The sequence below is a fragment of the Canis lupus genome, chromosome 30 (genome assembly GCF_003254725.2).
Source record: "Canis lupus dingo isolate Sandy chromosome 30, ASM325472v2, whole genome shotgun sequence".
Taxonomy (NCBI): domain Eukaryota; kingdom Metazoa; phylum Chordata; class Mammalia; order Carnivora; family Canidae; genus Canis; species Canis lupus.
The window spans coordinates 14508408-14529922 of NC_064272.1; the positions used below are offsets into that span (position 1 = coordinate 14508408).

At 43.7% G+C, this 21515-nt stretch overlaps 1 long non-coding RNA gene across 3 annotated transcripts in view; it reads right to left on the reverse strand.

Annotated features, from left to right (window-relative positions):
- The window catches only part of LOC112675974 (uncharacterized), a 55730-nt gene that overhangs the window by 28304 nt on the left and 5911 nt on the right, over window positions 1-21515 (reverse strand). The window contains exon 1 of one of the 3 annotated variants that reach the window (XR_003146185.3): window positions 15628-15728. The exons of the other annotated variants lie outside the window; for them this stretch is intronic. This is a non-coding gene — a long non-coding RNA (uncharacterized LOC112675974). Of the gene's footprint in view, window positions 1-15627; window positions 15729-21515 lie in introns of those variants that run through there. 3 annotated transcript variants of the gene reach the window in all.

The following is a 21515-nucleotide window of genomic DNA, read 5'->3' on the forward strand; positions in this document are numbered from 1 at the left end:
ATAATACATCCCTTGTATAAATCGGGACACAGAAATTCCAAACTCTCTTTTCCAGAGCAAAACGTTCAAGCAGAAAGTATCGGGTAGTTAAATGTAAATCAATGGATACCTGTCCAGTTCTTAAGCTCTAGGCTAATTTAATGCAGCAATAAATTTTTAAGAATAGGATCTTCATCACTGTCAGAGCAAGAATAGAATTCAATTCAATCCAACAAATATGTAGTGGTCTCCATTTCTGCTGCAGAAGAAATGACTGATGCTCTAAAACAGAAACTCGATCATCAATGGTATTGCGATAGAGCGTTTAATCACTCCACTAGGCTTCCCTCACAAGGATAATAAAAGTTAGTGCCTGGGCATATTTGCTAGATTGCTACAGTCAGGATTTAAAAGACTGAAGTAAGACAAAAAGACAATGGAAGAGGCCAGAATTCAGGGGAGGACCTCAGGAAAAAGAGAGACAGAGGGAAGGATTCCCGCTCCGAAGATGGAGTGTGGCGAAATATGTTAAGAGCCTAAAAACAATGTTTAGGGTGGACCCCAAATAGGTAATTTCCAAGAGAGCAAATTAATATTAATCATCATTGTCATCACGGCAAATGTGGAGGACTCTTCTGCATGCCGGGCATTGTTTCCAATGTTTTTCATGCATTAATTTATTTAATCTACAATGACCCTGTTGGATAGCTGCTAGTACTTTCCCCATTTAACAAGCGCTAATGTCTAGAAGCTAAGTAAATTTCCCAGAGTCACAAAACTGCTGAGTGGCAGGGCCAGTATTCAAATCCAGACATCCTAACCCCACAACTAGTGCCATGTTGCCTCTCCGTGAGTCAGTGTGGACTTCTGACCACTTGTTCATTTACAGCGTGAGTTTATACTTTCACCAGAGGAAGCCAAAGATAAAAATATAAAATGAGAAACAAAGTCCCATATCTGTCTTTTTCTGCTCAGCTCCCCCAGGTCAGATATGGAAGAGATTCTATTTAAAAATGCCCCTGAGGTCAGCCATGTGCAGCTGCCACCATTGGTACCTGCTGACATCCAGGTTCCCCACTTCCTGTCCCAGGAAGCCCGATCCAATAAAAGGGAGTGTCTCAGAGCACACCCCTCTCTCAAGCCTTTGGGGGAGACTTGCCCTTTAAACCACATGCAGAGACCTAGCCTTGCCAAGTTGCTCCAGACCACAGCCTTCAGACTACTTAAAAATTAAAGAATCTTTAAAAAAAAAAAAAAAAAAACTCCATCCGATGCAGGATATCCTGAACAACTAATGTTTTAATAATACATATAAGACAACTGGTAATAAAGCAATATTAATACCTGTGTGTATAAAATGTTATTAAAAGAAAGCTAAAATATTATTACTAATAAGTAAGTAAAAAAAAAATAACCAGAAGAGTTAAGCTGGAAATACAGTCACAAGTTTCTTTTTTTTGTTTGTTTCTTTGGCTCCTTGTTTATATAACAGCAAAAAAAAAAAAAAAAAAAAGTATCTAAAATTCTCTGGGTAATTATACATGTGTCCTAGTAAACTGAAATAAACTGAAAATTATGCCTCTTTTGTAATGCTCTCTTCAATGCTCCAGAAATACCCTTGGGGTCATCTTTACCTTCATATTCTCCCCTAATCATGTGCTTATGTCTGTGCTGTTCCCTCTGCCCCATCTCCTAGATCAGGAGTGGGTAAACATTTCAGGCTTTGTGGCTCATACAATCCGTGGCAAGTACTCAATTCTGACACTGTAGCAGGAAAGCAGCCAGACACAACACATGAACGAATGAGCATGGCCATGGTCCAAAAGCACTTAATTTACACACCTTGAAATTTGAACTCATGCAATTTTCACATATCAGGAAACATTAGTCTCTTGATTCCCACTTCCCAAACATTTAAAATGCAACAGCCATTGTTAGCTCACAGACCGTGCAAAAACGGGAAGTGCATTGGATTTGTCCCAAGGGCTGTACTTTCCGACCCTTGTCTTCGACTCTAAGCTTCTTAAAGGCAAGGAAAAGAACTCGTTCATCCTTCTGTCCCCACTGCCTAATGCAGAGTCTGCATCGGGTCAGAAGCTCAATGACCACATCTTTAATAGTAGAATAGGCCTAAGTAATAATTTCTCCCTGTGAAGATCTGGGGGTACATCGTTAAGTTCTTTGCCAATTTAATTTGATTTCTGATGCAGATTCCCATGTTTCTAATTATTGCACCTTAACTTCAATTTCATTTCTGGGTGTACGGCTCATACTCAAATTTGTTTTTTGCCTTTGTAATTGACTCCTGGGTCATCTTTTCTTAACTGCCCATTTCCATAAAATACTGGCTTTTCTACCTTGAACTCTGGGTCATTCAGTCTGTACCTAGAGGCTATATATCTAAGGCCACCTGCTCTAGATTTTCCCAGACTATCTTGTTTTCAAAGATGCATGTGTGTAACCAGATGCCTTGGCGTGGCAGGTCTCAGAGGCCCATAAGGAGTGGAAGTTACATGCACTAACATCTTTAGATTTATGGGGCTAGGAGAGGGTACAGATGTGTGAGTTGGATGCAAGATGGCAAAGGAACCTCTGCTTGGGAAGAATTGACAGAACTGGCTGGCTAAACACTGTAACTCCTGGGGCACAAGCAACCCGAGCTCAGTGTGCTGGAGGAAGAGTTCATTCACATGACAAGTCATGACAGGTCGCCATCTCAGAACACAGGGCTCCATTCCAGGGACACCAACATCACATCCAGATCTCTGGCTCCACCAGCATTGAGGCTGTAAACGTAGAGGCAGCCGTGAAAATGGAAACAAAATTTTGGCTCAGTACAGCGACTCTGTACATGGAGACTGAGTCTACAGAACTCTAGCTTAGCCAACAGAGCAGCAGGCTATGCTCAAGAGTGATCAGCAGACTCATGGGAGACACCTAGCTACTCCCGGGAATTCTTAGGCTCAGAGACTCAGTAACATTTCATTTCCCAAGAGTATATAGGATCACAAATGTATATGATTGTAAATCAACAGAATATCAACCATAGCACATGCCTGGTGTGTAGCAGCCTTCAATAAACCTCTGTTGATAAAACAATGGACTACTATCTATGGTCAGCACTTTGTTTAGTCTGCATCATATCCACTACCTAAAATCATGCCTGGCATACAAATGGCACTCAATAAGTATTTGTTGAATGAATAAAAGTTGAATTTGTGCCTTTTCAATTCATTTCATTGTTTTCTATAAATGTGATTTATTAGTGAGAATACTTTTTAAAGATGTAAATATATTAAAAAAAAATGAATCGGGGGAAAGTCCTTTGTCCTGTGTCCTGATTTATGTTTTAAAACATGTGATCATTCTTCCTAATGTCATTCCTATGATCCACTTTCCTTTGAACCTGCAGCTACCATTATCCCCTTGTACAGGAGCTTATAAATTAGACCAGCCCTCTGTGGATAACAGTGCTGACGATGTTTGAATATCCATTTAATAGCAACTAGTGCTGGCGTTTTCTTAATGTGGTTTCTCTTGTAATTCTGACAGCTTTATGAATGCTCCAGTAACTTTCAGCTAAATCATCACAGAGTTTCAATTTCCATCTTTAAGCCCTGCAGATAGATCCGTAAGCATATTATGCTAATAAATAACTGCATCTCAGGTGGATGGTGGGAAATGGTCTAAACGAACATACAAGGTAATAATGCCGGTCCTTAAGCTTGTGCCGGCCCTCATTCACTATTTCCCCTTCAGTGATCAAAGGCGTAGAATCCAATTAAAAATAAAATTGGTAAATGGTGCTGACACAATTTCATTCTTGTTGTTTACTCTAGAAAAAAGAGAGCATTTCCGGTGAGTCAGTGCTCTCCCAGCAATTTCCTACTACCAACCCAAAGCACCGGGGGAGAGGAGCAGGAATATGTGGGTGGCTGTGTTTCTCAGCTACTGGAAGAGAAAAGGGATTCTGCATGTATTATTTAGGGAGCTAAGTTTGCATTTGTGGCCCTGGCTTCTCTATGTCTTACTATTCCCAGATGAAAAATAAGGAACTCTGACCCCAAAGGGGTGCCATCAAAAACATTCTTGAAAAAATCTTCAATGTGTATTATTTGCTGGGTTGTCTTCTATTTATATTAGGGAGACTTGCTTTAAAATGTACTTTTTTATTCCATAACATTTCAGAGTTTCAAATGCCCAACTGGATCAATTCAAAGATTTCTATTTTCAAGAGAAAGGGGAAGAGCATCTGGGTGGCTCAGTGGTTGAGCTTCTGCCTTTGGCTCAGGTTGTGATCCCGGGGTCTTGGGATCGAGTCCCACATCAGGTTCCCCACAGGGAGCCTGCTTCTCCCTCTGCCTATGTCTCTGCCTCTGCCTCTCTCTGTGTTTCTCATGAATAAATAAATAAAATCTTTAAAACAAATAAAGAGAGAAAAAAAAAAAAAACCAAGAAAGTGTGTTATGAACAACAAAATGTACCATGTGGTTGACTCTCTTTGGAGATCTCTAATTCCCAGCATTGGAATTTATCAAGAAAGTTGTTGATAAATTTCCAAAATATACTGTGATTAGTAAAATGAATTTATAATCTCTGTCCAGTAAACTACATAACTCCTCTTGTCCCAAGTGCAGATTTCTTGGACTCACCATAATCTCCTTGCACTAAGTTCAATCTTCTGCTGTCCTAAGGATGAGTAATCAACAAAAACTAGTTGAACATCCAGGAGGACATCCTTATGCCACCAAAGAATGCATCTTCAGTGTCATACACTGATGGCCCCCAAAAGATATGTCTATGCCTTCATCCCTGGAACCTGTAAATTGACCATATTTGGGGAAAGAGTCTTTGCAGGTGGAATTATGCCAAGGATCTCAGAGATTATCCTTGATTCATGTGGGTTCTAAATCCAATGAGAGGTATCCCTCTTAAGAGAAAGGCAGGGGGAGGCTTCAGATATGGAGATGCACAAAGAAAACCACATGAAGCTGGGAGGCAGAGTGATGTAGCGTCAAACTTAGGAACACCTGGAGGCTCCAGAAGCTGGGAGAGGGAAGGAAGGGTTCTCCCTGCAACACCTCAGAGGGAATGTGACTCTGAAATCACCTTGATTTTGAACCTTTGGTCTCCAAAACTGGGAGAAAATACATTTCTGTTGTTCTTAAGCCATGTAGTTGGTGACCATTTGGTAATCAGCCCTAGGAAAGCAGTACACAATCAGATACCAACTTCAACACTTCAAACTCAAAGACATGTTTAGGATTTGAATCTCATGTGTTTATTAGAATCCTTTCTGTTTTGGCAAGCAATTCCCCAACCCTAACCACCATCCCTCTACTATGCCTTGCCAAAAAGAAAAAAAAATCCATTCTTGTATTTACTTTAAGCATGCTAGCACATAGTGTTACCAAAAGAATAGCTAAGAATTACTGACAATTTATTGCTGATAATTAAGTTGGTTAATTGTTTCTCTTACCCTTGGGTGGTCCTTCTTGTCCTCTTATTGAGCATGAAAAAAGACACTGTTGTCATAATATTTCTAGTTGCTCTTTGATGAATCAACAACTCTGAGAGCAAAGGAAGATCCAAAAGGATGAAGTAAGAAAAGTGCAAAAGACTAATTTCAGCCTACTTCTTGCATGGAGCATTTGGGTTTTCAGGAATATGATTGTGAAATGTGGTGATTTCCATGTATTGACCTCTATGTCCTGTCACATACACATTTCATTGTCTATAAAGAGACCCCATAAAAGGAAAGCAAGCATGATTTCCACTCCTTTGGATAGTGAGTAATGGAAGTCTCCGTACCAAGGAAACGTTATTGCCAAAAGTCACTTCTGGGCTTGAGTAGAGAAATAACCTAATCAAATAACTCTTGACAGTTGTTAACAAACAAGGATGTCTCCTAGGCCCAATCAGAAACCCAGAACATTGTATAACTGGAAACAACTAAACCACGACTTCTAGCCCACTTAGCTGGTTTACCAACTGTTATTCTTAACTTCATGAACAAAACAAAACAAAACTTTAGCTTTAAACAGGATGGCGTTCTGTTTACAGAACATATACATATGCTTTTTAAAGATACATCGTTGTTTTTTTTTTTTTGATACATCGTTTTTTAAAGATGTATTTATTTATTTATTTGAGGGGCAGAGAGGGGCAGAAAGGGAATCTTCAGCAGATTCCCAGCTGAGTGTACCCCTGCCTCAGATCCCAACATGGGGTGGGGGGGAGTGGATCCCAGGACCCTGAGATCATGACCTGAGCTGAAATCAAGAGTCAGAGGCTTGACCTTCTGAGTCAATGAGTCGCCCCTGCCTATACATCTTTCAAACAAGACAGTGTAGCAGGCCCTAAACATGTCCTATCATCTCTGTCTCCTCACCTTTGCTCTCCTTTTTTCTCACCAAGAACGCCACTCTCACTTCTCCAATGTCTGCCTATTGAAATCCTACCCCATCCAACATCTGGCTTAAACGCCTCCTCTTGCAGAAAGACTGCCCTCAGCTCCTGTGCCCTCCTTGCCTTTCAATCCCAGACCACTGAAATGTGTCCTCTTCTTTACCTAGCCCTGCCATTCTTTTCAGACTCCTCTGAGCATCCCCTAGAGCTGGGAGAGGGGAAGGGAGACAATCTGTTACTCACCTTTGTGACTCAACACATACCCCATGTTAGAGTCAAAAGAAATAGCTCTTGATGAAACAAAGCCAAACAAAATCATTAAATCATTAAACTACCCATGGTGTTCCTGGGAAATCCAAGTCCCTTTCCCTCTCATTCATACTCGTGGATGATAGTAAATACAACGTTCAATCATCTCTGATTCTCTCCAAAGGGAATAGAAGTTTTGGCCTGGGTTCTCCTCTAAGTCTCTTCTCTAGTTGGGGCAAAGACTGTGTCTGGTCACCTTTGCTGTTCCTGTATTGCTTGTCTCGCACAAGATAAGAGAGTAGCACTAATCAATGTTTGTGATTATTGAACTGAGAAGCTTCCCAGCCAATGGGGATCAGTACATAGAATCACACAACCGCTTCCTGATACGTCACTCTCTTCTCTTCGATCCCCACAGCATTGCCAAATCCTGCTCAGTCTCCCTCAGGACCACTCTCTAAATCTCATCTTTTCATTTCTATTCATACTGCCACTGCTCCTGCCTTCATACACTGTTATGTTGATGATCTTCCTGGCCTGAAAGGAAGACTCTTCTTCTTTAAAGCACAATTTGTCATGTTCACTCATCTGTCTATTGGAGGATAGCCTCCAGTGCTTATGTATCTGACCAAATCAAGTAAAAACTTCTCGTCTTGTTCCATGAGCATTGCACAGACTTGTCTTGGCCAACTTTCCTAGGATTTTCACTATTCTCCTTAAGAAACCCTGGGCTCTAGCCAAACTAAACTTTACCCACTGCCCAAGTATTCCAGAACTTTCCCATCTCCCTACATATACTCGGGTCGACAGTGCTCACCACACCTGCATGGTTACAAATGCTCACCTGTTCTTTAAGGTCAACCCAAGTGTTACCTCTACCTTGACACCACCCTCAGGCACTGCAGCAAAGATTTTCTGACCCTTGTATATTTTGTTTAGAGCACCTGTGTGGCCCTTATATCTCCTTATATCAGGGACCCCTGGGTGGCTCAGAGGTTGACCATCTGCATTCAACCTAGGGTGTGATCCCGGAAGTCCCAGGATCAAGTCCCACATCAGGCTCCCTGCACGGAGCCTGCTTCTCTCTCTGCCTATGTCTCTGCCTCTCTCTGTGTATCTCTCATGAATAAATAAATAAAATTTATTTTAAAAAATCTCCTTATATCAGAGTTGCCTGATTTTACTTAAAAGCCATTTTTAAGGCCTATTCAACCCCAGGCACTGCACTATAGGCTTGTCTCATCTACAGCACCTCCCAGACTTCTTCCCAGCACCTTTACCCTAAGGACCCAGACAGAGTATGTTCTCAGTGAATACTTGCTAAATGAAAGAATAAATTAAAGTATAAGCCATGTATCTGTTCTTACAAAAAGTCATCTTTGACTATTGGAGAAGGAACAGAATCTGTACAAAAAGGAGGTAATAAATAGTCCTGGAGTATAACACCATCTCTGTCTTCTCACTGTTCTCTCTCTCTGTCCTTGGAGAAATGACCACATGGGAGGACAGAGAACCTTCCTCAGCCATGGTCCCAAGCCTTGGGAGCTTCCCTGCACCAGCACTAAAGTCACAGTGCATCCCTTCCCTCCCTTCTCCCACAGCTTCTCCAACCCCTGCCCCCTCTGTGGCAAAGGACAGAGCAAAAGAAGGGCTGGGGTGGAGGAGATGGGATCTGCTAACAAAGCAGGTCAAACAACAGACCTAGAGGATATGTGGTGAGCCCCAGGGTGTGGCAAAGACAGCAACAGAAACACCAGGAATGTCTGCCCCTCGCCTCCCACTTGGCCAGTTCCCGAGTCTCCAGAGAAGTCTGCCCTTTGGGGCTTGGCCCCAGGCCTCCTCTCTGACCTCCTTATCACCACAGGCTCAAAGGATTTACAGAATCTCCCTACTGGCAGCAAGGCCACAGGGCCTGGAGTGGAGAGCTGTGCTCAGCAGTCCAGATTGGAGCAGACCAGCCCAAGGTGCTGGTTACACTGGCTTGTTTCAAGCTTGGAGCAAAGACAGTGGGAAGGGGACCCACATCCTGTGTAGGCAACGATGGTGGAGAAAGCAAAGGGGCCACAGAGCAGTTCCAGGGAACCGGGCCAAACACCAGGGAAAGGGCTTGAACAGGGTGTGGAGGGGCCATGGTTTTGGCGTGTGAGGTATGACCAGTACTAGTGAGTGTGAGAGCAGCTGCAGGGGCTGTCTCCTGAGAGACTAGATCATCTCCTTATCCACACCCCACTGTCCCTGGTGAGGAGACACCAGCTGGTGACACGGGGGTCATGGCATCTTAGTTTCTCATGACTGAACTCCAATTGCCCTTTAAAGAGGATTGCAGGTGAACCAGGAGACAGGTCTAGGGAGAAGACAACCATCTAGCTCTGCGTGAGAAATTCTGCTGGACAAGAAGATGCGGAGAAGGCCTCTGCGAGGGAAAAATGCCTAATGCATACAGTGTGTTCAGCAATGGGAGTGCTCAGCAATGGGAGGGCAAGAAAGAGCCTTCCAGGCAGTGGAGCTAGCAGAGCACAGCAAGGAAATTCATGTGCACTTGGAGGAGAAAGCACTTCCTCACGCAAGGATGAGAAAACAGAACACCTCATGGTCATGAAGAAGACGTGTCCAGGTGGGGGAGGGGGAGCAGGGTAGCTGAGGAGAGGCAAAGTGGGAAGCAAGTGGATTGAAACCATCCTAAATTGGGTCCAGGGTCCAGAAGAGGAATTTTCTCAGCAGATTTGCCTGAGACATTTATGTTTTCCAGATTTGCCTGAGACATTTATTAAAACACAAATTCCTAGGTTTCTCCCACAGAGATTCTGATTCTGCAGATCTGGGGTTGGGTCCAGGAACAATAAACAGTCAGGAGTCTGGATAAACGAAATCCGGTTAGTAGCCTAACACATCAAATACAGCAGTAGTGACCATGTGATAATAACTCTATGCCAAGCATGGTTCTAAACACTGTTACCTGTTTGATCTACACATTAGCCTTATTAGTTCCATTTTACAGAAGAGGAAACTGAGGCACCAAGAGGTTAAGGCCCTTGAGCAAGATAAGAGTGGCAGTGTGAGATGTGACTCCAGAAATTCTATCTTGAAAGCCTCAGCTCTGAACCACTCTGTTATCCTTCTCCTTGAGGCTAGATAGTTCTCTGGCCTGTAATGAGGCCAGGGTTAGGCCCTCTTCTTGCAGTGCCTCCTGAGTGCATAGTACCCTCTTCACATAAGATCACTTCCTCCTCATTCCCACAGTCCAGAGGTTTGTCCAGTTAGGTGAAATGGGATGGAATCATCCAGCACCTCTTCTTGGCTTTACTTTCCTTGCCCATTAGCTGAGAAAAACTGATACTTCCATCAGAGAATGTGCTTTTTTTTTTTTTCTTTCTGATGTTAATCTAAACAGGTCCCTTATCTCTTTAGGCCAATTGATCGTGCAGCATTGACAACAAATAGTCTGGGAATTAAGCAACCAGAATCTGAAGATTAAGCCAAACCCTACATATCTGGGTCAGATACTTCCCCAGGTTGCCAGGCTACAGTTTGGGTAGCTCCCTCTGGGGCATCTTTAGGATTCCTTCCCAACCAAATGAGGTCTGTTGAAATCCTTGGTTTTTCCTCAGGTTTCTTCCTTGTCTTTAATCTGAAAGTTCTCTTCAGCTGGGCTTCCCACCACATGACCATAAGGAATTAAAATGTGGAGGTACTTCCCCTGGGAATTCATAATGATTCTCAGTTCATCGTTAGGGTGGCTGTGGAATGAGGAGAGAAACATTGGAATGAGATTAAAAGTGCCTGTAAAGTGAAAAAGTCACTTCTCGATGATGTGGGGTCAAAGTGGGAATGTCCTTGTGAAGGTCAAATGAAACTGCAAGGAAATTCATTCTTTTTAAGTAGCAAAGCACCAGCATTTCCGATAGCCCAACAGATCCTCTCTAGGACCAGGCCAGTTTATCAAAAAACTAAAACTCTCCTGGTTCTGGACAGGGTATGTACATCGACTCTCCATCTTGTACCCCACTAGGGGAACGGTGCTGGATTCTAGGCTTGAAGCCTTCACCTGTGCTCGACTCTGAGTCAGAGGCCAAATCAAAACAGCGGAGCTTCCAGGAAACCTTCAAGCACCTTTCTTCAGAGTTAACCTGTCCTTGAACAGTCAGGGAGGCTAAGAGGAGTGTCTGTCATTCTGACTATAAATATAGTAAACTGGAAGACAGGTATATTGCTAGGAGATCCTGGAGACCCTGTCCCCTCCAATGCAGAGGCAGGACAAATTGGGCCATTTCGTTGCAGTGGCATGTGGGATGCAAAGCCAGAGCACAAATTATGATGGTGCCCGGAGCTCTAGCCCACTAAACATTAGCACAGGTGGCAACTGGAGAACACCTGCGCCAGGCATGGATGATATTTTGGATGTTTATTAGGCTGGTCTGGGGTTGTTGTCTGTTTCCCAAGAGCAAACTGTCTCATGAAGTCCTCCACAATTGCATATATGAGTTTGGAATATGAATACTAATAAAATAAAGTGATACACCTTCCACTAAAACTTTATTTGTAGATTTTATTTTCTGCCTACAGGAACATTGATGTGAGTGCTTAGGTCTTTGCTGCATTTAAAGTGCCTCTTTAAAAATCTCATCTGGAGCAAATATTCCATTAATGTTTTGTAGTATTTGGCTTCGTTCCTTTGTGTCTTGGTTGTTTGCTTCCCCGCTTCAAGGGAGGCATGGGAAAAGGGGAAAAGGAAGATAGAGTTCTGACTATCAAGATGGCAATGTATACATCATCCTGCAACAGAACAGGATGAAATGGACAGAACCCAATGAGATAAATTCTTGGTAACAACAAAGGTAAATCTTGTGGGAAAATTTCACTCTCCCCTTGGTCCCTCAACACCAATCACCAATTCTTCATTTTGATTCTTTTCCGCAGTTGTAACCTCATGTTGTCCCAGAACAGATGTTAGGTGGCTACAAGGACTTGTTGTGATTAATTTATTTGGGTGGCTGATGAGACCATTTCTTGGAGTTCCTAAATCTTTGGCCAAATGAGTCATGCTCCCTGGGATCTTTGTGGAATGGAGCCACCTCTCCAAATTGGCTCTGATGACCAGAACAGGTCAGATCTATTCAAGGGCTCCTAAAAATAATGTTAATTTGGCTGGAGTCATCCCAGAGTTAGGGTGAAATACTCCATCACACAGAACTGCTGAAGGAAAACATCACTAATATGTCTCCTTTCATCAGAGCTCTTTGGAAGTTTGCATAGTGTCTCACCAAGCACATTCCTATAGCCCAGGAAGTCAAGGAAACTTGGAGATCATACCTTCCCTGCAAGCTCTTTGCAGGATGCCAAGGCAAAGGGGGCAAAAGCTCGCTGCTTCATGAGGCAAAGCATTGTCATAGAGCTCACAGGGCAGATCATAACCTTGCTCTCTTCTATCCCTAGAAGGAGGTCTTGGGAGCCCCAAGTACACAGCTGAGATCTAGTGCCTCTTAGCTACTATGCTACATGGCTCCATAGAGCAAAAAAATATTCACACCAGCGTACTCTTTGAGAACAAGGTAGCCGAACCCTAAGTCTTAACCCAAATAGTTCCACTAAGTATCAGAATCAACCCATTTATGCCGCACAACTTCCACCAAGAAACAGGGCTGGGAGGCAGTCACGGCTGGGAACAGGTCCTCCTACTCTGGCCATTTGCACTAGCAGGCTTTGGCTAACCAGTATGTAAAAGATCCTGAAAGTCATATAAACACAAAATTAATAAGCCTAACATTGTGAGGTTCTTGACGTCACCTCTGTTACTTACCCAGACTTACCAGGCATCTATTGTTTCTGTTCTTGCTGCAAAGCCTACCCACGGATGGGGTGGGGAGGTAGAGGCCAGTCACAGAAGAACCCACACCACTGGGGCTCTTCTTCCAGTCATCAACATTCAAGTTCTATGAGAAGAATTTGTCTGTGTTGTTTAGGACCAGATCTTCAGTAACAGCAAAGTGCCTGGCCCCTCGTGAGTGATCAATAATATCTGTGGAATAAATGAATGAATGGAGCCCACCCTCAAGAGAAACCTAAAGAACTACTTCAGTGTACCTTCTGTGGATTTATTCATGGCTTGAGAAAGAAAATTCCAAGGACTGGATCATAGAAATCAAGTAATGTCTGAGTTTCTAGGAGTTGAAATGAACATCCTAAGACATCTCAGCCAGGCCACAAGAGGAGGATGGCAGTGAGCAAGGCAGGGGGCAAATCACATGGGGTCACCTGAGGAGCCCCAATGCATCTGGAATCATAGACTCTTGGCTTTTGAAAGGACGGTCGATGTCATCTCCTCCATCCTCCTTCTTAACAAAAGGGCTCCCTTCCTGGGCACCTGGGTGGCTCAATGGTTGAGCGTCTGTCTGCCTTTGGCTTAGGTTGTGATCCTGGGGTCCTGGGATCAAGTTCCACATCGGGCTCCCTGCATGGAGTCTGCTTCTCTCTCTCTGCCTATGTCTCTGCCTTTCTCTCTGTGTCTCTCATGAATAAATCAATAAAATCTTTTTTTTTTTTTAAAGGACTCCTTTTCTATAGGTTCCCTCCAAAGAGAATAGGATGTAACAGAACCACTCAGGACAGTTTTTAGGTTGCAAGTAGATAGTAAATGAGTATCCCCTGGCACCCACCCCTCCCAAAAACAATCTTTGAGGATAATCAGAAGGAATAATATCCAAAGAGTATTATCTGTAGAATATTTGACTCATTTGTTCAACAAATTCTTATTGTGTCCAGGCTCTTTGAGGAGAAAACTAGTGGTTGAGACCTAAACTCTTCCCCCTACAACCAAGGCGCCACTTGCATTTGTAAAGCCCTCCACAGTTTACAAGGCATTTCATTTGATTTGATCATATGGCCACATCGGAAGTTGTTAGTAAAACTGCTTTGGAATTTGGAATATAGCCTGTTGGACAAACTTCTTCATGGTGAGGGTAGGGAGAAGGTGGCCTCCTCCTGAGGTCCTAAAACCTAACCACCCGTCATATCATTCCTGGAAATTTTCATTCAAAGGGCAGCAAACATTCATCATGGTGTACCCCTGAATTCCCTCTCTTTGCCTTAATCCTTCAGATCAATATAATATAACCACTGCTCTAGTCAGCAGGTTTTACATTTTCTATTATTCTTGTTGACTTCCAGTCAATTTTTAAAGCTTATTTTTAGCTTGATGTTTTTTGTGGATTTTCTGGTTCATTAAAGATTTTTGGTCTTATGGTAGATTTAAGGAAACATAAGAATATGATTTTATTAGATTTTCTTTATTGGCCTTCAAATCTTAATTTGACAATGTCCGCCAAGGGTGAGTTTTCATAAGTGAATCTGTTCCACTGACCATTACTTCCATAAAGGTATTAGAGTTAGTAGGTATGAGACATAGAATTCTCTTTTGTGAAATAACAATTTGAGAGTTTGAGGAAATGAGGGCAATTCAAAGAGTCGATATGCAGATGGACTCAATTTGGGGGAATCATGTAGAGTAGGAAAAACTCAGTCTGGTGTGACTGCCATCTCCACCTATCCTTCCAGAACTCTGCTAGATAAGAAAATGATGTCAAGATTCTGGATGTATGTGCAAGCCCTGGGGGGGTTCAGCTATGAATGAACAGCACTTCATCACAATGAAGTAGGTGGCATGCAGGGCTCACATGCGGGGGTACCCGGCTGGTGTGTCAGGTGTTGTTGCTAGACACTGGCTTTCTACGTAGGGTGATGGGATGGCACCTCGGCCGCGGAATGCTAATGTAGACAATCTTCTGGCAGGTCTGGAGACTGAGCTGAGGATACTCAGCAACAGGGCATGAGGTTTGTCTCAGTCTCAGAGAACCTTCTAGACCAAGGGGCCCATCTGGTAAGCAAGGTCAGCTGCCTGAGGGAGGGCCAACACCCATCTCCTAAGTCACCTAACCCAGTGCTGTTTTCGCCCCATGACGAAACTACTCACCCCTGCTCCTCTTGTCATCCTCAGCCTCCAGAGGAGGTGTAAAGCAGGATTGCTGCCCAACTCTTTGGTCTTCTCTGAGGCTTTTTTTTTTTAAGATTTTATTTATTTATTTATTTATTTATTTATTTATTTATTTATTTATTTATTTAAAACAGAGAGAGAGAGGCAGAGACACAGGCAGAGGGAGAAGCAGGCTCCATGCAGGGAGCCCGACGTGGGACTCGATCCTGGGTCTCCAGGATCACGCCCTGGGCCCAAGGCAGCACTAAAGCGCTGAGCCACCCGGGTTGCCCTTCTCTGAGGCTGTAACAGCAGCCCCCCCGCCGCCGACTGTGGCCCCTCAGCCCATGTGGCTTACACACAAACCTCTTCAGCACATTCTGGGAGAGTCCATGGTGCGAGCTGGGCGGTGACAGCCCTAGGCCGGGGTTTCAGCACCCACACCAGCTCGGCCCAGCCCGGCGCGGGGCGCAGAAGGCAGTTCGCAGAGGGACCTGCTGTGTTCTGGCTGCTTCTGCCGCCCCATCTAATAAACCAGACCTTCCAGGGGATCACAGACAACGCTCCTTCCCGGCCCAGCCCCGGGTCACGAGCGCCTCCGCACAGACGTTCACCCTCAGGTACCGACTCGCTCCTGGATTTTCCAAACGGAGCCTGGTTTGGCCCCATCCGAAGAGTCCCCCCGGGAGCCTGGGGTCAGCCCAGCTCTGCACTCATGTCTGCAGCTTATTCACATTTTCTGCCCCAGCTTTTCAGATCATGATCCATGTCCCCCTCTTAGAGGGGCCAGGCTTAGGGTGTTCCAAGCACAAGGTCTGCCTTATTTTAATACCACCTTGGTCCTCCCATCTTCCCTGTCACTCCTCTTCAGCATCTCCCCGTCTCGGCCACTCAAAACACCACCAGAGGCCAGTCAGCCAGGCTCAGGTAGGCACAAAGCAATCCACTTTACCACAGAGTGTAAACTCTCTAAGGGACAGACTCTATTCAACTATAAAAGTGGATAAATCACAGCCATGCATTACCTCAAAGTGGAGGTTTGGGGTCTCTTTCATCCTCATGTTCTTCTCTGGTCTCCAGCCTCCCCCAGCCTGTGGACCCCCACTGCCCCCACATCCAGCCCTCCTCAACACCCCAGCAGAATGGAGTATCAGTCAGAATGGTGTGGGCCGGTGTGCATGCACTCTCCCCCCTGCGTCTTATCATTGCATTGAGGCTAGGCTGTACTCCTAGTCATCCTGACATTCGGAGAAGGGGCCCTCCCACTGCCTCCCCCAGACCACTCCCTGGATTCCTCTCCTCACTGACTCTCAGTCTTCTCCTCCATCTCCTAACCTCCTCTATACAGTCTCCTGCAGACTTCTCTTGTCTTTGGTCTCTCCTGACCACCTTGCAGTCACATCATTGGGCTTTCAGGTCCCAAGATCTCAAAAATGCCTCCCCCTCTCTTCACTCCCACCCCACGCCAGAGAGGGCCTCTGCCCAGGCTCATTATCCAGGTCTCAGCAAGTTTCCCCTCTGGTGAGGCAGAGTCTTGGCAAGGGGAGCAAAGGCCAGATTTCAACTCTGACTTGTCACCAGGGTCACCTCCTTCAGTGCCATAACTGTAAACAGCCCTCTGCCCAAGGCATACACTTCGACCATCAGGGAAGACACCATAGGAAGGAGAGTCCCCGGGAGGTTGAGTTACACTCCCAAAGTCACACATGAATTAGGGGTCAACTAGAACCATAGTCTCTGTGTCCTGAGTCCCAGGCGTGGGTTCCTTGCACAATTCCATAAATGCTGGCTGCTATTTCCTGACATCATTAGCACACTACACTCACAACTAAATTAACAGAGGTTTCTGCCTTTGTGAGGTTCAAGTACATGAAGCAGCACAAGATGAGAGTTGGAATTTCCAGGACTCCCACTCACGATCACATCCACTGATTCCAGCTCACCTGGGCCTGAGCTTGAGCCTGAGCCTGAGCCGTGTCAAATACTCAAGAAGAGGGGTGTTCATTGTATTGGAGGAGGAGAGGAAAGAAGAAAGAGAAGAGGGAAAACAGAGAAGTCAAGAGGATGAGATTTTTATTTATCTTCCTTTTTGGATTAATTTTTATGTAAATACAAAATGTCTTTTGATTTATTTTAAACCAGTTATGTATCCATTTGCTGTTAGATAAACAAACTTCTAAACTGTTCTTTAGGCTTTTTTTCCTAAGTCAAAACAGCTGTCTCTGGTTGGAGGCCTGGGATTCTTTCTTTCCTTTTTTTTTTCTTTTTTTTTCTTTTCTTTTCTTTTCTTTTCTTTTCTTTTCTTTCTTTTCTTTTCTTTTCTTTCTCTCAAGACAGCCACCCGAGTGCCACGGTGTCATTAACTCAGTTACGGCTTTGATTCTTCTGGCTCTTTCCCATGGTTCCCGCAGCTGTCCCCAGCTCATTGTCTTACCCTGCAGAGAGGTCGGCAGAAGTGACTGCTCATGGGCTGTGGCATGTGAAGAGACACCAGGGAGTCATCATCCAGGCTCCCAAAATGGGCAAGAGACCTAAATGACGAGAACTCTGACATGGCAAAGGATCAGGAAAGAACAAGCCGTCTGTCATCCTTGCTGCTCTGGTCGAGGCATGCCCTCGCCAATGGCCTAGAAGAATGCCAAAGCCTCAGGTGTCTTGACAGCTGGAATCAGCCTTAGCTTCTCCTAAAATGAGCCACAGGAGCACCTACTGGGTGCCTGGTACCATGCTGGTCGCTCTATCCACATTATCTCTATTATTCTTCTTCTCTTTTTTCAGATGACGAAATTAAAGCTAACAAAGTAATGTCACATCACCAATAAGAGATGTTCACACAAGGTGAACTTGTTATAGGTAAATGATGGCTTGAAAAGACCCCAGGAAGCAGGATGAGGCCATTAGGAAATGAAAGAGGAGAAAACTGACTGCACTCACCATGAGGCCAGAATTTTGGTGCCAGGGCAGCAGACTTCTGAGAACTTGAACTTGAACCCCTCTTGTAACTCCGTGCTCAGGTGATAGTCAAACATCCTATGGCCCTGGTCCCAACCTGAGCCTGGACAAGGCATCAAGCAGCTACCCTTCAACCTTGTGTAATCTGGTTTGCTCACGCGTGTGCACTTGGCTTGCTCCTTAGAACAAAGAATGCTTCCATCTACTTTGTCCAATGGTGTATGATGTCTCAACTCCCTTCTTCATATTCCTCGGGGAAAAAATAAAACTTCCCATTTGGAGGCCATTGGCTTCTAGCCTAAAGGCTTTATCCCAAATGGATTTGCATCTGGCTGGCCACCCAGGACAGACAGGTGATATCCATATTTTCAGTCCACCCAGACCATCTGCTCACTTTGCAATTACACTGTCCTCTAGTCTGTGCTAAGGGACCATTTAAGAAAATGCCACTTTAAGAACTAAGCCCTTTGGTGAGAATTTAAGATGGATCCTTATTACAATTAACTTGATCTGATAGCCCATAAAACTATGGTGGGTTTCCAATAGAGTCCTAAAAAGAAGGAATTAGAAAACAAAAGTCTTTTTTACTCCTAGATGCCAATTAAGTCTCAGCTTAAGTCCAGCGTCAGAGCTGCACTGTTGCCTACCTTATTGATTTGCATAAGCACGTATTGACTGTCATGCACAAAGTTTTCTGATAAAAACACCAGGGGAAACAGCCTTGATGAGATGAACTGAAGCCCTTAAGGGATGTTTGAAAAAACACACATGACCCTCATTAGGCTGATGTGGCAGGTTTTATTATGCTGACTAGACTTTTGCTCTCACTGGAGAGTGGTTGTAGAAGAGAGGGGAAGAGGAAGTGGACGAATGTGCTTCCTGATAGAGACATTTGATTGTCTTGCTGTGGGATTTAGGATGGATTCTCACTTCCAATAAATACCTCACAAAACTTTCGAGAAAAGCTACATTTTTGTCAATGTTTAGAGTTTGAGTTTTCTTCATGGGAATACATATATCAGAATGCTATGTTGGTGGAGACTTCTAAGGAGGACCCAACTACATGGGTATTACACAGAAGGAGATGGATGCGGTTCCTGACCTCAAGGAACTCGTGATCCGGTAGGATTGACAAGGCAAAGAATACTAAGGACAGGGAAGGCCTTGTTCAGGACCCAAGTTAGGTATAAAGTCAAAGCAATTCAGAGGAGAGCATTCGGTCATTTTGACTTTGCTGATTTTATATCATAAGCACTACCTCATACTGATTTTTATCACCCCATCTGGTGAAGTGGACATCGGAGAGAATAAAGAACAAGACAAAGATGTCTGTTTTGCATCTTACTTGCCATAACCCTGAAAATGTATGGTTGTAAAAGTAATAAAAGATAACTCACATAAATAGTTCTAACCATTGGGGTGGAGGGATTTCTAAGCACTATACCAAAGCCGCAGTAACAAGGGAAAAGACAGTGACTCGATGATGGTATCACACATAAACTTGCATATACACAAGCACCCAAGTTTAAGAAAACTGGATAAATATTTGCAATGTGTATCACATATTATCATTTGCTTTTTTAAAATTGGTTTAAGTTTACCTTGATTTCACACTTGGATTCTTACCAAGCTCTGCCTTGCATCAATCATGATGGTTTTTTTCAAACCGTTAATAAAAATATACGCACCTGAGAAACTTTCATTGGCCTAAGAAGACAATGGAGAAATGAAAACTAAATGCAGGGTATCCCTGGGTGGCTCAGCGGTTTAGCGCCTGCCTTCGGCCCAGGGCGCGATCCTGGAGTCCCAGGATCGAGTCCCACATCGGGCTCCCGGCATGGAGCCTGCTTCTCCCTCTGCCTGTGTCTCTACCTCTCTCTCTCTCTATGTGTGTATCATAAATAAATGAATAAATCTTTAAAAAGAAAGAAAGAAAACTAAATGCAAAGTGGGATCCCAGACTGGATCCTGGAACAGAAGAAGAGCAAGTACCCCAAGAAGAAAATGGACAAAGGCTAGATACAGGTAATTCAAAAGAAGAAAGAGCTAATAAGGAAAAAATGTTCAACTTCACTAAAAATCAAGGGAAAATTATTTAAGTTATACATATAATCCATATTACGTGTATTGTATACTACATACACACGTTGGATTGGCAAAGATGGAAAAGATTAGTGATATCTACTCTGATACTGGTATTCATCGATAAAATTATAAAATCGTCCACTTTTCTGTGTTTCAGCCTTGATCACCTTATTGTTGTCTATAATTCAGGCTAGTTGAAGCTAGTGTCACCTGTCCCTTGGCCGACTACAATAGCCTCCTAACTTGTCAACCAGGTTCATTCTTGCCTATTTATCAGTTCTCCACTTGGCCAAAGTTATCTTTTTAAAACACAAATATGCTCTCTAAACCCTGCTTTTATCTCCCCTTGCTGTTGGAACAACAATATGATCCTTAACAAGACCTACAAATGCATCTGTGGCCTACTCCCTTCCCATACCCCCAGCCTAGCCTTGCACCAGGCCCTCCTCACTTTCCACAGCAGCAACACAAACCTTCTGCAACACCCCCTGTGTCCCCATTTGCACAGGCTACTGCTAAAGAGCTCTTATGGCCCCCACTAGTCTAGTTGCCTCCCACTTAAGCTTTAGGCTTTATCTGAAATGTCTCTTCCTCCACAAAGCCATCCTTGAACTCCCCAACTACACCAAATCCTCTCTACTGTCCTTTCTAACAAAACTATGTGTCTTCCTTAGAAACACTTACACCAGACCTCTAGGAGGGCAGGGACCACACCTGCCATTACTCACCATTGTATCCTAAATACCCAGCACCCAGTACTTGGCACATATTTTGATCTCAATGACTATTGTTGAGTGAATTATAAATTTTTCTGAAGATTAGTTTGGCAGCATATGTCAAAATTTTAAATTTGTGTTACTTTGACCCAGGGATCTGCTTCAGGAAATTTATCTTTCCTTTAGTGTGTGTGTGTCTCTCTCTCTCTCTCTCTCTCTCTCACACACACACACACACACACACACACACACACGGGAGTGAGTCTTGAGATTTTCCACTTATTTAAGTATGTGCATTTTACTTATATAATCAGAAACAAACAGTTAAGATATTTTCATTCTTGGGGGAAATGTAAGTTAATAGTGTCTTCCGTAGGTTGTATCAAAGGGTCCCCAGGTTAAACAGTTGCATCAAAGTAAGGACATCAAGATATATCGCTGTCATTCTAGAGATGACTCACAGTGCTGTGGCAAAAGTCGTAGCAGGTAGAGATTTTCACATAAGGATAGGGGATTGTCAAACATTCAAGGATGTCTTCAGAAGAGGTAGCATGTGAGTCTGGTTATAAAGGAGAGTTAGGACTCACATAGATGAAGAAGAAGGGAGAGGTGGGGAAGAGTGCATGTCGGCAACGGGTTCAGCGCAAAGAGAGGTATGAAGATAGGACTGTGCAGGGTAGCAATGTGGTCGTTTGCCCCAGTATAAGAAGTGTAGACAGAGGTAAGATGCAAGACAGAAAAGGCAGGCTGGGGCCAGATCACAAAACTTTACATGCCTGATGGGAAACAATTGGGGGTAGGGGGTGTTGAGTAGAGGGTAAACATGGCAGGTTTTATGCTTTACTATTTTTTCATTTCTTTTTTTTCTCTGTTTTTTTTTTTTTGAGATGATAAAATATGTTATTCCACTTAGTGCTGCAGTGAATATCCTCATACATTTCTTCAGCCACAAGCTTCAACAGAATTGTAGGAGACAATTTAAAACATGGGACTGATGTGTGGAAGGGTATGCACATTTTCAATGTTGATAAATAGTCTGAAATTGCTCTCTTTAGAGGTTGTATTAATTTACATACCTTAAAAATGTACAAATGTCTGTTTTCCTATATCCTTGTCAAAAACAAGTTGTCAAAAATACATTTTAAGGAACTTTGGATATT